This window comes from Anabrus simplex, chromosome 4 (assembly GCF_040414725.1).
Source record: "Anabrus simplex isolate iqAnaSimp1 chromosome 4, ASM4041472v1, whole genome shotgun sequence".
Lineage (NCBI taxonomy): Eukaryota > Metazoa > Arthropoda > Insecta > Orthoptera > Tettigoniidae > Anabrus > Anabrus simplex.
The window spans coordinates 13,164,140-13,179,907 of record NC_090268.1 but is presented as its reverse complement, the minus strand read 5'-3'; the positions used below and the strand labels follow the sequence as shown (position 1 = coordinate 13,179,907).

The following is a 15,768-nucleotide window of genomic DNA, read 5'->3' as shown; positions in this document are numbered from 1 at the left end:
CTCACATTCGCTATCCTGGAGGGGCTTAACCTAACTTTTGACGCACAAGACAGCAAACCTAACCGCATGGAAAGGCCAATCTCAGTTTTACGGCCGGATGCCGTTCACGACGCCAATTGCACAAGATGGCGGCTATACATGGCTCCTTATGAGACGCCGCCCAACCTCACATCCGCTATCTTAGAGGGGCTTAAGCTAACTTTTAACGCACAAGACAGCAAGCCTAAAATCATGGTTGGGGCTAACCTCAGTTTTACGGCCGGATGCCCTTCCCGACGCCAATTACACAAGATGGCGGCTATATATGGCTCCTTATGAGACACCTTAATTGTGCTTGCGCAAGATGGCGGTCGCAAGATGGCTGCTATACATTGGCTCTTATGAGACACCCTTGGGATGCTTGCGCAAGATGGCGGCTATACATGGGTCCTTATGAGACACCTTAAGGGTGCTTGCGCAAGATGGTGGCTGCTCTTATGAGACGGTTTAAGGGTGCTTGCACAAGATGGCTGCTGCTCGTATGAGACGCCCTGATGATGCTTACTTAAGATGGCAGACACTAGATGCCGAATATACATGGCTCCTAATGAGACACCTTAAGGATGCTTGCGCAAGATGGCTGCTGCTCTTATCCAGTAAGATAGCTTAGAGGTTACCGTGCCGTGCTGGATCGATTCATTAAATTTGGGGCTTAAATGCAAAATGTTCAATATCTCGAAAACGGTGCATCATAGAGCAAAACGGACAAATTTTTTCTGGCCATTATCCAGGTTCGCAATATCAGGAATATGATAGCATAAGAAAAAGTAGTCTAATCATGAGATCAACGGTTCGGTTCCTACTTAGGCCCTTTGGCATTTGGTCTGTTTTAGCTTATCTTGAAGCAAGTGTTCGTAACTTGAACAGGTCTTGGTATGGTAGAGAGTATAACATACCGTGCGGGTTCGATTTATTAAATTTGGGGCTTAAATGCAAAATGTTAAGTATCTCGAAAACGGTGCGTCGTAGAGCAAAGCGCACAAAACGTTTTCGCCTAATACGTAGGTTCGCGGTATCAGGAACATGACAGCAACGATGTAAACCAGCGCAATCCTCAAAAACTGGACTCCATTCCGCTGACGTTGCGTCATGCCCAGGTGAAAAGTTGTTTATTGATTATTTCGATCCTCTCACTAAATCCAAGAATGGCAACGTTGACAAACGTCGCAACTTTTCACATACTCTAACACGGGAGATACGGTGCAAGGTTTTATATTAACCTAGACGAGCACCCAGCCAAGAATCATGATAATAGTGTAGCATCATGGATCTTAATTGGGAACATGCATCATTTTCAAAAATATTTTTTTTGAAAAGTACACCAATGAAATAGTATGTAAACGTATTACATTGTGGTATGTTGCCTTGTTTTCTACCATTAAAAAAATATTTAATAGTGCCTTTCCGCAAGGCGAGTGAAACGGCCTCTGACGTAAGCGGCGCGCTGTGACGTCACGATCCAGTACCGCATGGAGCTCTACCAGCCGTTGTGCATCAGCCGTTGCTAAAAGCCGATTGTTTATTATTCATGATCGCGAATAACTTCAAAATGACAGAAGAAAGGTTCAAAACAGCACAATCAGACAATCTATCATGTGTAGATGTCATCATTCTTGAAAAATAGTGACTTTTGTGGCCGCAGAAATTCGCGGATAAAAAGCAAGTTTGTAAGTGGCGTCTTTTATATATGTGCAATGTACTGTAACCCATAGTATAAGGATGACAACGAATCTGGATAGATATCACATCACTTTCAACATTTCCTTCTAGACTGATTCCCCTATTAAAGAATAACATTACATTTTCGGGCTTTCAGCATTAGTAAAGTAAGAAATCGGATTTCAGCACTAACATAAACATATAGGTAGCATTATAGTACTAGTCCGCTTCTGTGGTGTAGTGGTTAATGTGTGCCACTCCCGGAGGCCCGGTTTCGATTCCCGGCTCTGCCATGAAAGTTGAAAACAAATAGTACGAGGGCTGGAACGGGGTCTACTCAGCCTCGGGAGGTCAACTGAGTAGAAGGGTTTCGAATCCCACCTCAGCCATCCTCGAAGTGGTTTTTCGTATTTTCCTACTTCTCCTCCAGGCACCTAAGGCCACGGCCGTTTCCTTCCCTCTTCCTTGTCTATCCCTTCCGATCCTCCCATCCTCCAAAGGCCCCTGTTGAGCATAACAGGTGAGGCCTCCTGGGAGAGGTAATGGCCCTCCTCACCAGTTTCATCACCATACTCAAAGTCTCACGTTCCAGGACACTGCCCTGGAAGTGGTAGAGGTGAAATCCCTCGCTGAGTCCGAGAGAAAACCAACCCTGAAGGATAAGCTGATTAAGAAAGAAAGAAAGAAGGAAAGAAAGAAAGAAAGATCATAGTACTATAGGGCTGTAATCTATCATTCCCAAAAAATATATATATTTATGGTTGGGACAACTGGCCTACCCACTTCCGGGGCCCATGAAAGATAATTAAATATCTTTGTGGAGGGAAAAAGTTAAACATGATAAAGGTAAATATGACTTCATCTAGTTTTCACAAGTCGGGCTGAGTGGTTCAGACTGTTGAGGTGCTGGCCTTCTGACACCAACTTGGCAGGTTCGATCCTGGTTCAGTCCGGTGGTAGTTGAAGGTGCTCAAATACGTCAGCCTCGTGTCGGTAGATTTACTGGCACGTAAAATAACTCCTGCAGGACTAAATTCCTGCACATCGGCGTCTCCGAAAATCGTAGAAGTAGTTAGCGGGGCGTGAAGCCAGTAACATTAATTACATTTGGCTTTTAACAAGCTGAGCATATCAGGAAAGAAAAGTGTCCTGGTGACATTTTAGTCGCTCAATACAGGAATGTCTTTGGGTGCTGTGACTTTAATTTTTTTTATTTTGTTGTTGTTTGCTTTACGTCACACCGTCACATATAGGTCTTATGACGACGATGGGACAGGAAAGGCCTAGGAATGGGAACAAAGCGGCCGTGGCCTTAGGTACAGCCTCAGCATTTGCCTGGTGTGAAAATGGGAAACCACGGAAAACCATCTTCAGGGCTGCCGGCAGTGGGATTCAAAACCCACTATCTCCCGGATGCGAGCTCACAGCTTCGCGCTCCTAACCGCACGGCCAACTCGCGCGGTATTTTTACCCTTCGGTTTATTGACTTGGCTTGTATAACCTAAAACTTAGGCTAAGTTGGATTATATTTTAAACACCTACATCACTATTTTCACCTGTATGCAATTATGTTATTTATTTCATTAATATTATGATAATTATCATAATTGAGCATTGTTAACTTATAAGACTCCAACAGACAAGCATTGATTTTGTGTAGAGTTATACTTTTGTTAAATTCACGTCGTTTCGTTTCATGACGTACACGCCTATTCTTTGTTACATTATAGGGTATTTAGATATAGCCTTAAATTTCTTTACCAATTAAGCTCTTCAATAAAGACATACATAACTGTCCCATGCCAAGATATATTGGTAGAATTAGAGCTGTCAAAATGGTTCATAACCCCTTTGATTTATTATCTTGACATGGATCACCCAAAACATAGGTTAGGTTTGGAGAATACTTTAATAATCAGCATTATTTAATGCACCGTTTATTACTTTCATATTCCAAGATGTAATTGAAGCATTTAAATAAAGCATCATACATTAAAATTTAAAGTTTTACCACTAGAACAGCTGACATGGAAAAGTGATTTGAAAATTCAAACAAATTCATCTTACGTTAAAATCTTCAAAAAAATAAACTGTAGACTTTTCCGATATATCACCAGCATTTCTCCAGCTCGCCAAAATCCATTTCTCCCTAGTTTTAGCGTCTTTGGAACGTTTATAAACAATTTGTTTGGGATGGTATGCGATGTGCTATTGCACATCGGAACTCTACACCATTTATAAGTTTTCTGCCTCACTGTCTGCGCAGGATTCATTTTAAGTCTAAAATATACCACTCAGATTATTATCCAATGTATAGACCTCGAATTTAACCATACTAGACACTAACGTAAAGTAGAAATGCGCGAAGTGTATCCTGCTTCTCACAGCACACTACGTGTTATTTCGTCTGCTAATTCAGTCAACCTGTACGATGACGTCAGGCCAATGAGATCGCGTACTTGCGTGACGTGACAGTTTCGTAGATTTTTATCATGTTTGGAGTTATTATTTGTACATTCTGATCACATTTTTGAATTCTGCATGCAATTTTGTATCAGATTATCATATTTTTAATTAAAACCCCGGATCATGCATGTTCCCTATTTGAGAGGAACGTAAAGCATCCGCCAGTAACTATCACCTTCGGGGGCCCATAAACTCCAAAAATATGCCGAGATAGAAAGTGGACGGCGCTGTTCGAGTTATTTTTACGAACTGGGAACAACCATACGAATTTAGAGAAGGCATGTACAACGTTGGAATCCTGTACGTCGATAGCATAAGAAAAAAGTAGAGTATGATGAGATCGACGGTTCGGTTCCTACTTAGGCCCTTTGGCATTGGCAGCTATCTAATTCTACAAGATGGCGGCTATACCTAACTTCTTATGAGACGGCTTAAGAGTGCTTGCACAAGATGGCTTCTGCTCTTATGAGACACCCTAGGGATGCGCAAGATGGCGGACACAAAATGGCGGCTATTCATAGCTCCTTATGAGACGGCTTAAGAGCGCTTGTACAAGATGGCTGCTATACATAAGCTCTTATGAGACGCCCCAGGGGTGCTTGCGCAAGATGGCAGCGACAGGATGGCGGCTACAGACAGCTCCTTATGAGACGGCCTAGGGGTGCTCGCACAAGATGGCGGCTCTTATGAAGATGTTTCTTTTTTTTTTCTATTTGCTTTAAGTCGCACCGACACAGCTAGGTCTTATTGCGACGATGGGATAGGAAAGACCTTGGAATTGGAAGGAAGCGGCCGTGGCCTTAATTAAGGTACAGCTACGGCATTTGCCTGGTGCGAAAATGGGAAACCACGGAAAACCATCTTCAGGGCTGCCGACAGTGCGGCTCGAACCCACTATCTCCCAATTACTGGATTCTGGCCGCACTTAAGCGACTGCAGCTATCGAGCTCGGTCTCTTATGAAGAAAGCTAGCTTAGAGGCTACTGCGCAAGATGGCGGCTGCTGTTATGCATGCGGTGGAGGGCAATTTGAAGTTTCACATGCTCTTGCTTGTGAAATTCCACGTGCTTTTTTGACAGCTCCCATCTTTAATCAACAGAGCATCGTACTGCTAAACCTTATACCTTTGAAATGTGGTGGTGGGTAATTTGAAAATTTCTACGGGCTTTTTTTAAACAGCTGTCAGCGGCCATCTTTAAACAATAGCGGCTATACATAGGCCTCCTCCGCTTCCTCCTATGTCAAGGTATAGCTCTTTCGAACCTGCATCGCGAAGGCAAGATTAGTAGCACTATATGAGCGACACCAGGGTTCTGGCTTGCCTATGATTAGTACCCACTGTATAAGGAACACCACGGGATAGTACGAGTCCCTGTGGTTAGTACACCTACGTGATGAAAACCATAGGTTTGGGTTGCCTGTAAGTGGCGCCGCTATGTGTGAAACACCATAGGTCTCTATTACCTGTGCGAATTTCTTTACCTGTGAGTAATACCATAATGTGTGGAATACCGCGAGTCTACGATACTTTTGATTAGTACCGCACCATGTCAAATACCATGGTTCTACTCTTCAAGCGATAAGTACCGTTATGAGAGGCCGATAATCTATATTTTGGACCCCTTTAGCTTGCAAGCATCATCGATTCAGTATTGAGCTAAAGAAGCAGTACCTTGGTCAGTATTACTCTTGTTCTCCGTCAGTTTCTGAGACTGAGGTATTGCGGGTCGCCTCCACTGATTGTTTTAACTTCATATCCATCCGTTCATTTTTCGTTCTCACGCTTTGTATTCTGGTCAGTGGAGGATTTTGGATTTTTATTTTGTCATTGCATTTCGTCTCATTTCGTACCATCAGGGGCCAATGACCTAGATGTTAGGCCCCTTAAAACAACAAGCATCATCATCATCATCATTTTTATATTGCACTACTGGTTTCGACCCTATGTGTGGGTCATCTTCAGCTGCTGGAGAACGTTAGTCTTATTGAAAATAACATACAATATTAAAACACTACTTATACTAATTATAAACGACTAATGCTATATTACAATGAAGCACTGTGGTATTAAAATGTACTTTGAAGAGTAGTTTCAAAGTATAAATTGTTCACCAATTCGTTGTAATGTCACTGATCGTGATAGTTATTCACATACTGAGGAATTTGTTTGCAGTGTTACAATATTGACACTCTTATTTTCAATTTAAAAACGCTTAATACTAAGTTGAAAGGTACTGTGTTTTGTAAAATCTGCGTCAGTAGGAATTTTGGCAAAAATTATCGTATGCCTTGATGAGTTGTACAATGAGACAGGTGCGAGTAACGTGTTTTGAACAATTAATTTAAAATCTTCTTATGGTTTGCTCAGGGTTAAGTTGTTTGTGTTTGATGTCCCATTAAATAAAGTGGGAATGTTCCCCTGTTCATAACAGCGATCTGTTGGACTGTGTCAGATTATACATTTTTGCTGTCTTGGCCTGTCATTTGTGTGCTTGCCGGGAGTGCGTCGTACACTGTTTATAATAAGACTAAGGTTCTTCAGCAGCTGACGATGACCCACACATAGGGTCTAAACCGGCACTGCAATATAAAAAATTATTGTATTGATTCACTGGAATCGTCAATGCGGAAAATGAAGTTAACAGAATATAAAATTACGGCAGTCGTAAGCTCGGTCACCTTCATATTGTCAAAGCCAAAGATTAGGGCAAGAAAAGTAGGAAATTTATTCTAGCCCACATCAGAAGACATAGTGCAGTGTAGACACTACATCCTGCCAGCAAAGGCAGCAAAGAGCGAGGATAAACTACCTCAGTTTCTTGCGGTATTCATCTGAATAAAGATGTGGAAGGAATGCAACGTTTAATTAGGCAATAATATCACACAGTTTTACATTTGAGTAAATGCAGAGCTTTGTCGCGACTACCTTCAACATATCAGTCGTATTACCTGGGGGAGGACAGCCTGTTGATACAGCAGTGCACACACAAACGGTACTGCAGGAAGCTCCTACATTATTAACACAGATCGGTCTATTGTGTATCTCACGTAGTGGTACCGCTGACATCCTTGGAGTAACATTCACCACAATGGAATTACGTAAACTTTTCTTTAAGTTACAAGTGTAGAAAAGGAAATCTACTTACCGGGAATATACGATTCTGTGGAATGTAATGGGCTGAGACTTGCTCCTTCTTTCCGATTTTTCCGTTGCATTTCTTCGTGAGTTAAATAGACTTCTAATGCTGCATCACGGGTTCAAATCTCGTGACTTCATATAGAATTGTAAAGAATGGGCAATGACAACTTATTGGTACAGTCTACATACAGTGTAACCACGGTTTGTGTTACGACCAATGCATGTGAGATTTTAAGGAGGAAAATAATAGACGGCATATATTTTGAACGTCACTGAGATGCTAATTGTGGTCCTTTAGCACCAAAATAATCTATGAATATCTAATGGGACGGCTTCGGGGTCATGACCTCAAGTTTTGACATTGAATACGTACCATATGATGATGATCATTATACTTGTATAAAGGGGTCTAACATCTAGGTCATCGACCCCTCATTACAAGTAACGTAGATTCACGGCGTTCCACATATTGTGGTAATACTCACATGTAATTAACTAGGCACAGGTAAAGCGGACATGTGGTGTTTCTAACATAATGGCGCCACTCATAGGCGACGCAAACACATGGTGTTCCTCACATAGGTGTACTAATCACAGGGACTCGTACTATCCTGCGGTGTTCCTCACACAGTGGGTACTAATCACGGGTACTGTAAACCCACAGTGATCCACCTACGTTGCTACTAATCACAAAACTGTTGTTTACCTCACATAATGGTACTACTCGCAAGTAAAGGTGAGCCATGGTGTTCCTCCCCTGTTGGTACTAATCACAAGCAGTATCATGGTTCTAATTCAGTCATTTCTTGCTTGCCCCATTTATTTGCTTCTTATGAATACCGTGGGTGTTTTTTCATCTGTGTCCCTCACCCATGGGGGGTTAAAGAGGGAGGAACAGAGGAAGGGATCCGCACTTCGAAGAATGAAGTACCGGGGCAAGGAAAGGCAAAGGCTACGAAGAGGGTGAAAATGAAGACTTCCTAGGCTCGAATACAGTCGGAGTTGGAAAAGAACAAGAGTTGCCAAAGGGAGGTTGTACATGGTAGATGAAAGTGAGGAGCCTGGCACAAGTGAATGGAAGCAATGCCAGGACTCAGATAAGTGCACCGTGGTCGCCAACCCACGCTACCAAGTTTAGAGCCAGGAGGAAGAATCGAATGACGAACACCTACAAGATGAGGACACTTGTTGCGAAGGCTGGGATTCACAGCTGAGTCATGAGTGGAGAACATGACGATAACAATTATTATTATTATTATTATTATTATTATTATTATTATTATTATTATTACCGGCCCCGTGATGTAGGGGTAGCGTTCCAGCCTCTTACTCGGAGGCCCCGGTTCGATTCCCGGCCAGGTCAGGGATTATTACCTGGACCTTAGGGCTGTTTCGAGGTCCACTCAGCCTACATTATTAGAATTGAGGAGCTATCTGACGGTAAGATAGCGGCCCCGGGCTAGAAAGCCAAGAATAACGGCCGAGAGGATTCGTTGTGCTGACCACACAACAGCTCGTAATCTGCAGGCCTTCGGGTTGAGCAGTGGTCGTTTGGTAGACCACGACCCTTGAAGGGCTGTAGTGCCATGGGGTTTAGATTTTGGTTTATTATTATTATTATTATTATTATTATTATTATTATTATTATTATTATTATTCATACATTTCTTCACAGGAAATATGGGTAGAAACGGGGCACGGGATGCACCAACTGTCTTACAATAATTAAAGTATTTACACATTACAATACAAATATTGATGTACGGGTATATACAAAAGTGTAGACCACGGGATCTTCATTCTTGCGAGAGGAACGATCGCACAATGTTGCATGTTGACAGGAAGACAGAATGTTGCATAATCTTGTAGATGTTCGGTGGAAGACCCAGTTCTTGCAGACTCTTGTGAAATGTGTGTGGAATGAGGCCGTTGACTGACAGAATCACAGGGACTATCCGTACCAGTTTCATCTTCCAGATCTTCTTGATCTCTTCTGCAAGTTCTTTGTACTTGTAGACTTTTTCATGGTACTTCCTGTCAATATTGGTGTCATTGGGGATAGCGATGTCAATAATGAAAGTCGTCCCAGTTTTCTTGTTTACCAGTATCATGTCTGGTCTCTTATGGTTGACTGTTTTTTCTGTCACTACAGCAGTGTCCCAATAAAGCTTAATCGACTCGTTCTCCACGAGTGGTGTTGGATGGTACTTGCAATAAGGGATACGCTCCTGAATTAATTGGTTTTCCTGAGCAAGTGCCTGGTGTATGATTCCCGAGACATGATTGTGTCGTCTCGTGTATTCTACGGGGGCAGGTACTGGGCAGCCTGCAGTGATATGGTTGATGGTCTCGAGATGAACTGAGCATCGTCTGCATTTGTTGGAGAGTACGCTGTCGCTTTGATGATGTACTTTTTGTAATTGTTTGTAGCTATTAGTTGGGCTTGTATAGCAACTGCAAATCCCTCCGTCTCCCCAAATAAGGGCCCACTTTGTAAGCATATGCACGACGCATCCTTGTCTATGCTCTCTTGGTTTAGATTGCTGTAGTATTTTCCGTGGAGGGTTTTCTCTCGCCAGGTACTTTCTTTCCCCTGCAGGGATACTTGGTGATTTGTATGAGGGCCAAAGGCATTGCATGGATGCAGAACAGTGTACTTGTCAGCAAGTACTACAGCTTTATGGAGAAGGCTATTTTCCTGCTTTTTATGGAAGTATCTCCTTAGGCCACGAACCTACTACGCTGGCGTAGCAGGGGGAAAGGTGATACTCCCACGTGTCGCGTCCCAGGTGGTGGATAGGGGGGTCCTAACCGGCTTGCCGGCGGACTTGAGGGAAATAAAATACCTCTCGTGGACCAAACACACTACCCACTGCGGGTGGGAGACGCACATATAGAATACACCCACGGTATCCCCTGCCTGTCGTAAGAGGCCACTAAAAGGGGCCCAAGGAGCTCTCAGCTTGGGAGTGTGGATTGGCGATTACGGGGCCCTTACCTGAGTCTTGGCAATGCTTCAATTTACTTGTGCTAGGCTCCTCACTTTCGTCTGTCCTATCCGACCTCCCTTGGTCAACTCTTGTTCTTTTCCGACCCCGACGGTATTAGAGCATGCGAGGCCTAGATAGTCTTTCATTTTCACGCCCTTCGTGGCCCTTGCCTTTCTTCGTCCGTTACTTCATTTTTCGAAGTGACGGATCCCTTCTTTCTACTTTTTAGTCTCTCTTTACCTCTTGTGGTTGGGGGACGCAGACGAACAAAACACCCACGGTATCCCCTGCATGTCGTGAGAGGCGACTAAAAGGGGCGACTAAGGGATGATTGAATTAGAACCATGAAACTACTGTTGATTCGTACCATCACGCGGGGAACACCATGAGTTGCCTGTGCTTGCGAGTAGTACCACTAAATTAGGTACGAAATAGGTTTGTGATTAGTAGCAGTAAAGAGGCTGGTCTGTGGGTTTCCAGTAACCGTGCGTCGTACCCATGTGAACAACACTGTAGGTCTGCGTTGCCTGTGATTAGTAACCGCTATGTGAGGAACACCACGGGGTAGTACGAGTCCCTGCGGTTAGTACACCTAGGTCAGAAAACTCATCACCCAGCTCGTTAGCAACAGTGGCTTAAGTCCGGCCAGTATCCAGTGTTTGGGAGATAGTGGGTTCGAACCCCACTGTCGGCAGCCATGAAAATGGTATCCGTGGTTTCCCATTTTCACACCAGGCAAATGCTTGGGCTGTTTCTTAATTAACGCTTCCTTCCCACTCCTAGCCCTTCCCTGTTCCATCGTCGCCATGAAACCTGTCTGTGTCGGTGGGACGTAAAGCAACTAGCAAAAAGAAAAAAAAAACCTCATCGGTTTGCGTTGGCTATGAGTGGCTCATTGTGTGAGAAACACCATAGGTCTGCGTTCCCTGTACGAAGTGCAATACTTGTGAGTAGTACCATCTTGTGTGGAACACCGTGAGTCTTCGCTACTTTTGATTAGTACTCCAACATGGCAAATGCCATGGTTCTACTTTACTAGTGACATGAACCATTCTCTGGGGCCTTACACGTGGATTTTGCACCCCTTTAGACATCAAGCATCATTGTGCTTTTTAAGTGGTCCCTTGGTCAGTAATACTATTATTTACGATCTTTTTTGAGCCTGATCCACTGTTTTTTGTTTGTTTGTTTTTGTTATTGTGTTCATGTCCATCCATTCATTCTTCATGACATTTTTATTTCATTTTGGTCAGTGGATGAATTTGAACTTTTTGTTGTCATTTCATTTCGTACCATTAGGGGCCGATGACCTCGATGTTAGGCCCCTTTAAACAACAAGCATCAGCATCATCATCATCATCATCTATCTCCTTAGGTTCTTTATCTGATTCAGGAGCATGACTTGAAGATCCAGAACTCCTCGGCCTCCCAATTTTCGTGGAATAGTGACCCTTTCCATGCGCGAATTTGGATGATGTAATCTATAGGTGGTGAGCAAAGTTCTCGGTTTCCTTTGTATGCTGTCTGTTTATATAGAAGGCCATTTCAGAATTCCGAATGAATAAACAAGTGTTGGAATAGCGTACGTGTTTATTGCTTTAATTTTGTTCTTGGCATATAGGTAGCTGCGCAAAATCTGATGCAACCTCGATGTATGTTTGTCAATTAGTACCTGTTCGATTTTCTTGTGCTCCAGGGTTACATTCTGAGCAAATCCAAGGTACTTGTTTGCCTCTGTTTGTGTCATTCCCTCAATTAAAGATCCGGTATGGAGCTCATATGGTTGGGAGTTTGTGTACCGACCACGTTCAATTGTTAGCAGCTTACATTTCTTTACTCCCAACGTCATTCCCACATCAGGTGAGGAAGAGTCTATTATATTCAGCAGGGCGTTCATTTGTGTCTCGTTCTGGGCATACACTTTCAGATCATCCATATAAAACAAATGAGATATTCTGTGTTTCCTATTCTTATATTTAATATCAAATCGAAAACCAGTAGAAGATTGGATAGGGGATTCATTGCAAAGCAAAACCACAGAGGACTTAACGAATCTCCTTGAAATGTACCACGTTCATTTTTAATTGTGTCGGACGTGATACATTTATTTTTTATCTTAGTGCAGAGCACTGTCCTCCAACTGCTCATAGTTACCTCAAGAAAACGAATTATGACAGGATTGATCTTGTGCACATGAAGTACTTCTTTTAACCATGAGTGGGGAACTGAGTCAAATGCTTTCTGATAATCTATATACGCTGTGTACAGGTTCCTTTGTGAGTGTATTGCCTATTGTGTTACAACGGACTCTATGATTATCTGTTCTTTGCACCCTAGTGATGACTTTTTGCATCCTTTCTGCTTCTCAGTCAGAATGTTATGGTTGCTGATACGTTTATACATTTCTTCTGTGAGTATAGATGTAAAAAGTTTGTAGATTGTTTGTAGACAAGTGATTGGCCTGTAAGCTGATAGATCTTTAGCATTTCCACTTTCCTTACGTAGGAGGTATGTAATTCCTGATGTAAGAAATTCAGGACACTCTTGAGGATGATGCATGAGCCAAGTGAATTGTTGGGCTATTTTCTTGTGGACACAAGTGAAATATTTATACCCAAAATTTTGTATTTTGTCCTTACCTGGTGCTTTCCAATTTTGAGTTCTCCTGGCAGCGTTGCTCACATGGCTTCCTTCTATGGTATCAAAACTCATTTCTGCATAACCATTGTTGTTTTGCTCTTCCTTAATCCTTGTTTGTATTGTGGACTGTGTTGGTACAACAAATACGTTTCCAAAAGTCTTCCATGTCCTGCATACTTGGAGGTTCTTCTGCCGTTGTTTGCCGGTTTTGCTTGAGCGTTCTGTAGAACTGGCCCTCATTCTTCGAGACTCTTTGTACCTCCTGAGTCTTGCTGCTTTTGCACACAACTTTTGTTTCTGGGTGTCAATGTATTCTTTGACCTTTTCTCTGTGCTCGGATTCATTTGTGTGGATGTTGATTTTTCTGAACACATTCCTCAAGTTTGTTAGTTTTAGTTTTAGTTCTGTTACAGAGGTACGCGGAAAGTTGTCCAATGGTTTTTCTTAGCTCTTGGATATCACTTTGTAATCGACGTTGCCATGGTGGAATGTATTCTGAATCTGCATTCTTACGAGAGCTTCTGGAGAGGGGTATTAGATTTTGGGTGTTCAGCCTAACTACAATTACTGCTGCGCAATAAACGAGGGCATTTGTTTCCTCTATGCTACTGGATCTCTCTATATACTGCTGTAGGATATAATTTACAGTACTTACAAGGGTTTTGCTCATTGGTGTTCCTCGAATTTTGTGTAGTTTTGGTCTATAGTTCACTTTGAGACCCATGAACTCCGCCATTGCCTCTTTAAACATGTCTTCAGCACCTGAGATGTCACCCGTTTCTCTTATTTCCACAGATTTGTCTTCCTGTGGTCATTATTATTATTATTATTATTATTATTATTATTATTATTATTATTATTATTATTATTATTATATATAATTCGCTGGGGCCATCAAGGACCACGTTAAGTCTTGTTGCATTTGACACTGAACTTCGCCTCCTTTAGAGCCCAAAATTCCCTCATTCTTTGTGAGTGGGCCTGCTTACGCTCCTCTGTCCAAGGGGCACCGTGCTTCTCTTCGGTTGCTCGTCTGGGTTTAGCCCGTTCGTCAATATTTTCTTGCGGAAGAGATCTCTGTTAAGGGCGTCTTCAGCTGAGATATGTAGCATTTGCAGGTCTTCTTTGGTATTTCTAAACCAGGGAATTGTGGTCTTGGGGTTTGAATCAAAAAAGTGAAATATTTCTTTAGTTAACTTTCTTCCGTCCATTCTTTTCAGATGACCGTAAAATCGTGCTCGTCTTTCTCTGATTGTGTCGGTAATTTTCTCTATTTTGCTGTAGACTTCCTTGTTGGATCTCTTTTGATGAATTCGATTTCTGTACTTTGATCCAAAGATTCCTCTCACAATTTTGCGTTCTCTTTTCTCCAGTTCTTCAAGGAGTCCTTTGTTGGCATTTAGAGACACGGTTTCGGCTGCATATAGAACTACTGGCTTCAGAACTGATTCATAGTGACGTATCTTGGTGTTTTGGGAAAGGCATTTTTTGTTGTAGATTGTGCGGGATGTTTGGTAGGCTATTTCCAGTTTGCGTACTCGCTCCTGAACTGCTTCTTTGTCCAGTCTATTTTTCATGATGATCTCACCCAGGTATTTGAATTTGTCTACTCGGGTGATGTCGCCGTATTTTGTATGGAGTTTTGGTGGAGCCTCTTTGATGTTAGTCATTACTTCTGTTTTCTCAAACGATATCTGCAAACCAGTTTGTTCGGCAATTTCCTTTAAAATTTCAACTTGAGCTCTAGCGGTTTCTATGTCGTTTGAGAGAACAGCAATATCATCGGCAAATGCTAAGTAGTCTGTTGCGATCCCCTTGGATTTGGTTCCTATTCTCAATGGACTGTAGTTGGTTTCCTGTAATCTCACCCGCCAGGTTCTGATGATCTTTTGAAGAACACAGTTGAAGAGTATCGGGGATAGCCCATCACCTTGTCGGACTCCTGTTTTGATGTCAAAGGAATGCGAGAGACATCCGTGGAACTTCACCTTGGATTTTGTATCGGTCAGGGTGGCTCTAATTAATGCCAGCAGTTTCAAATCAACTCCAAATTCATTTAATATGTTTAGCAGGACTTCCCGGTCAATGGAGTTGTACGCTTTCTTAAAGTCCACAAAGACAGACACATACTGCTTGGACCTTAGTGTACAATATGTGATGATCGTTTTGAGATTTTGGATCTGTTCAGCTGTTGAGCGACCTTTTCTGAACCCTCCTTGGTATTCACCTATTTGATGTTCGACTTGTGCTTCCAAACGCTCCAGAATGGCAAGTGATAGAATTTTGTCAGTCACGGGTAGCAAAGATATTCCTCTGTAGTTGTTGATGTTCTTCATGCTGCCTTTTTTGTGTAATGGATGGATCAAAACTATTTTTCAGTCTTCGGGTAGGGTCTCCTTGTTCCAAATTTCTTCTATTTGCTTTTGCAAGATATCAAGTGATTCCTCTGGGGCATATTTCCATAGTTCTGCTACTACTGAGTCTTCCCCCGGCGCTTTGTTATTTTTGAGACGGGCAATGTGGCGCTTTATTTCATCTCTGTCGGGTGGTCTGGAATCTGGGTACCTGAGTAAGGGTTCCTTGGTCTCAATGGCGCTTTGCGGTTTAGAGCAATTAAGTAAATTCTTGAAGTAATCTGCCAGAATGCTGCAATTTTCTTCATTTGACATCGCCAGTGTGCCGTCCTTTCGCTCAAAGCATAGAGATGGTGGTTTATAGCCAGTGAGTTTCATTCTTCCTAAAGTTTTGTTCTATCTTTTCAATGAGAGGTTTTTCGTATTTACGTTTCTCAGTTCTGAACACCCTAGCTCCTTGGGCACGTTGGGTTTTGTAGGT

At 42.5% G+C, this 15,768-nt stretch overlaps 1 protein-coding gene across 1 annotated transcript in view; it reads left to right on the top strand.

Moving 5' to 3' along the window:
• LOC136872119 (uncharacterized) overlaps window positions 1–15,768 on the top strand; it is a 665,288-nt gene that overhangs the window by 229,665 nt on the left and 419,855 nt on the right. The gene's annotated exons all lie outside the window — the stretch shown is intronic.